The sequence below is a fragment of the Chlorocebus sabaeus genome, chromosome 17, assembly GCF_047675955.1.
Source record: "Chlorocebus sabaeus isolate Y175 chromosome 17, mChlSab1.0.hap1, whole genome shotgun sequence".
NCBI classification, from domain to species: Eukaryota; Metazoa; Chordata; class Mammalia; order Primates; family Cercopithecidae; genus Chlorocebus; species Chlorocebus sabaeus.
The window spans coordinates 14613806-14618356 of record NC_132920.1 but is presented as its reverse complement, the minus strand read 5'-3'; the positions used below and the strand labels follow the sequence as shown (position 1 = coordinate 14618356).

Below are 4551 nucleotides of genomic sequence, written 5' to 3'. Positions count from 1 at the left end.
TAGAGTGTAGGACTCACTGTAGTAAACAACATTGAGTTCTATTTTTGAATCGCAATATTCTAGCCAATTTGCACATTGTCTTCTTACCTAGCTCCCTGATGCCTGTATGCACCAGCTTTCAAGGCTGAACATTATCAACAATTTGCCCCCTAGATTACGGAAGACCTTAGCCTCAGAAAGGAATCTCTGTTGTGAGATAGGAATCTTATGGAATCACTATACAAAGTATTGTTTGATTTCTCTCCACCCAGTATCCTTAGTCTCCTGAATAGTGTCCTACACAACCCCACCCTCCTCGCTACTCAGAACAATTGGGAAAGGGTCCTAGGATGACTGGTCTTGAAGTGAAGCGCTGGCCTTGTTTCCCTATCTTTAAGCCAAGCCATCTCCTATCTGGAGTACTAAACATGCAAGGTTTCACACAGGTCTCAGATACAGCCCCACATGAGTAAAGTATTAAAATGCTTAAACAACTCAAGAGTGAAGGAGTGAGACTGCTTCTTGGCGTCCATCCAAGTGGTCGATTTGTGCGCAAATCCATGGAGGCCTTTTCAGGGAGCCATCACTTCTGTCCATGTGTGAGCTCTTTCTGACTCTGAGATGCTCTCTGTTCAGACCTCAGAAGCATTTTACCCCCAGTGCAGTGTTTTTGCCAAATGTCTACTCTTATTCCTAATATTCAGACAGACATATGTGGCCTAGAGAGACTTCTCCAGGGAATAAATCTCCCTTGTCCCCCTTCCCACCCCTTTTCCCCACCGGTATTCATTTTTCTGATTAAGCCGATTCAGTGACATATGAACAAAAAGGAAGATGACACTGCTTGGAATATGAGAATTTTCAGGGAAATGGGCCATAGAATTCATGAGTAATGGGACTTTTCCTATTCAAAAATAGCATCTATTATGTTGTAGTATAATGACCTATTTGCACTTCTGTCTGATTTACCTGATTAAGAACTTCTGTAGGGTGGGAAGCATGCCTCATTCATCTTGTACCTCCAATGCCAACCAAATACCCAGCATCCAATATCCAAAGTACAATAATTCAACTTCTGCTGAGGGGTGAACAGCATTGCTAGAAGACAGTGTAGTGAACTGAATGATGGATACCCCCAAAAGACATGTCCAGATCTTTACCCCCAGAATCTGTGAGTGTGGCCTTATTTGGGAAGTGGGTCTTTGTAGAGATAACTAAGTTAAGGACCTCAAGATAAGTTTACTCTGGATTATCTGGATGGGCTCTGAATCCAATGACAGCTGTCCTTAAAGAGACAGAAGAGGAGAACACTCAGAGAGAAGAGGAGAAGACCACGTGAAGATGGAAGCAGCAATTGGAATGGTGCAGCCACAAGCCAAGGAACACCTGGGGCCACCAGAAGCTTGAAGAGGCAAGGAAGAACTCTCCCCAGGGTCTTCCAGGGTCTTCCAGGGGAGCACGGTCCTGCCAATACCTTGATTTCAGACTTTGAAACTCCAGAACTGTGAAAGAGCACCTTTCTATTGTTTTGAAACCCCCAAATTTATCGTAGTTTATTGTAGTAGCCTCAGGAAACTGGTACAGGGCGTCACTTGCCCTTAAGAACAGCCATTAAAATTAACACAGAGAGCTTGGCTCACGGCAATGAAAAGAAGAGACCAAGAAAAAGGCTCATTGAAGGACTCCAGTTGGCAGAGCACAGGTAACATGGACTGAATTATTAAAACAGGCCAGAAGGGGTGGATCTGAGTTCCAGGAGCCTTGAAGAACTGAAAGAAGTTTCAACCTAGGCTGAAGAAATGGAATAACAGGAGCTTATAATTCACCAGACTGCATGCGTGATTTACATCTGGAGCATGCACTGCAGTATGCAGTTGAGTTGACCAGAAAAATACTTGAAGCCTTTGACAATGGGGAGAGAGAAGCACCTTGGAGAAGAATGGGGTGTGGGTAGCAGAAGAATGGCCATTTCTCAAGCCAGGCCTTTGAGATACCACTTTGCCAGTAGCAGGGGCTAAAAGAAAAGTATCCAGGCATGGAAGGATTTTACTCCCAAGTAAGCAAAGAAAATAAGGCAGTTTGGGGGCTGAGTACAGTGGCTCATGTCTGTAATCTCAGCACTTTGGGAGGCCAGGCGGGTGGATCACGAGGTCAGGAGATCAAGACCATCTTGGCCAACATGGTGAAACCCTGTCTCTACTAAAAGTACACATATTAGCTGAGCGTGGTGGTAGGCGCCTGTAATCCCAGCTACTCAGGAGGCTGAGCCAGGAGAATGGCTTGAACCCGGGAGGCAGAGGTTACAGTGAGCCAAGACCATGCCACTGCACTCCAGCCTGGTGACAGAGGAAGACTCTGTGTCAAAAAAAAAAAAAAAAAAAGAAAAAAAATAGAAAAGAAAAGAAGCCAGTTTGGCCCGTCTGTTCCTGGCGTGTCCTGTGCTACTCCAGCCTGAGGCCCCTCTGCCTCACAGGGACTCAGTCCTCATGCACACAGATGGGGCTAGGGAGCTGATAGCACTGTGAGGAGCCAAGCATCCTCCTTCAGAGACAAGAGTGGCACATAGTAGGGATGTCAGAGATGTCCTCAGCACCAGGGCCAAGTTGGAGAGAGTAGACTGTGTGTTTTGTTATGAGAAGATAAACGCAAGACACTGGAATTCGCAGCAGTGTAGGGGAGCAGAACGTATGCTGGATCAACTGCCAGGAGACCTAGGCTATTACTCTAGCTCCATGATGTAGCAGCTGGAATACTTTGCAAGAGTAACATAACTTTTTTTTTCTTTTTTTTTTTTCTGACAGAGTCTCACTCTGTCGCCCAGGCTGGAGTGCAGTGGTGCGATCTTGGTTCACTGCAGCCTCCACCTCCCAGGTTCTAGCGATTCTCCTGCCTCAGCCTCCCGAGTAGCGGGGAGTACAGGGGCATGCCATCACGCCAGCCTAATTTTTTGTATTTTTAGTAGAGATGGGGTTTCACTGTGTTAGCCAGGATGATCTCGATCTCCTGACCTCATGATCCGCCCACCTCGGCCTCCCAAAGTGCTGGGATTACAGGATGAGCCACCACGTCTGGCCCATAACTTCTTTGTCTTTCCTGCAAGGAGCTTGGCGAGATCACTTCCAAGGTCTCTATAACCCTACGAGTCTACAATCGCTGCCTGGCTATTGAATGAAATGGATTCAACCTGTGGAAGTGTCTTCTTGCTAAGTCACTCAAACCAACGTGAAACGTTTTCTGATATACACCATCCCTCCTGCCACCAAAAGCAAAACAAAATAAAATAAAATATGATATGATATATAGGAAAAGTATATTCCTAAGAATATAGGAAAAGTATATTCCTAAGAAAGGACTACATGATTGTAGCATGGCTTGAGGTGAGAAGTCAATGAATGTTGAATGAATAAATGGATAAGGGTTGATTCCCCTTTTTGCCAAAAATATAATATAGTCATACAAAGTATGTTCTTAGGAAAAGGACGGCATGATCATAACAAGACACAATGGGAACATTCAATGAATGAATGAATGTCAAATGAATGGGTGAAGGATTTACAAGGATTTTATTTAATAAAAACATAGAATGCTTCATGAATTTGCGTGTCATCCGTGTGCAGGCCCCATGCTAATCTCGGTATCATTCCAATTTTAATACATATGCTGCCAAAGCGAGCACTGTAAGAGGATCTTAAGGATTTTTGCTAATACACCGAGTCTTATTTCCTCCAGTTATCTGTATCGTGACGACATTTGATTGTTTAGCTCTACCTATCCTTTTGTTTTTATTTTTATTTTTACTTTTTTGAGACAGTCTCACTCTGTCACCCAGGCTGGAGTGCAGCGGCACAATCTTGGCTCACTGCAGCCTCTGCCTCCCAGGCTCAAGTGATTCCCTTGCCTCAGCCTCCCAAGTAACTGGGACTACAGGCACCTGCCACCACACCTGGCACTAATTTTTGTAGTTTTAGTAGAGATGGGGTTTCACCATGTTGGCCAGGCTAGTCTCAAACTCCTGACCTCAGGTGATCTGCCCACCTCGGCCTCCCAAAGTGCTGGGATTACAGGCGTGATCTTACTCTTTAAGTGAGAAGTGACTTGTAGGTGATACCCATATCAACTCTTTCCTCTTGGTGTCCTGAATCAGCTAGACAGTCTTTGGCTACATTGGTAGTCAATAAGTGTTGGTGACTCATTGAGCATGGATTTCCCTCACCTGTACTTTGGGCTATACAGAAAACCAAAGGGCTGTCTTGAATGTAGTCAGAGTCCTTGTGTTTTGCTCTTCAACGCTTTCTGCCTTCTTTTCTTGGACAAGGGTGCCACCTGACCTTATTATTCTTGCTTTGCTGACTGACTTCATCAAAAGAGTTGTAACAAACTGTTTTTAAACTGTTCTTATTTCTGGGGTAAAACATCTTTATTCCGCTTGTAAGAACAAACAAAAAATTATGGCACTGTGCACATTATAATGGAGATGACTGGCCTTCTTTTAAAAGTAATAGGCTACAAAACAGAGAAAGCTCAAAATGATGGCAGGAGGCCAGGCCAGGTAGCATTGAAAATCCCTGTCTC

The 4551-nt window shown here is 44.6% G+C and overlaps 1 non-coding gene across 1 annotated transcript; it reads right to left on the bottom strand.

The window, feature by feature from the left end:
- Positions 1 to 3551: 3551 nt before the first annotated feature.
- LOC119626915 (U6 spliceosomal RNA) lies at positions 3552 to 3655 on the bottom strand. Its single transcript, XR_005243093.1, has one exon. It is a non-coding gene; the product is annotated as a U6 spliceosomal RNA (small nuclear RNA).
- Positions 3656 to 4551: the final 896 nt, after the last annotated feature.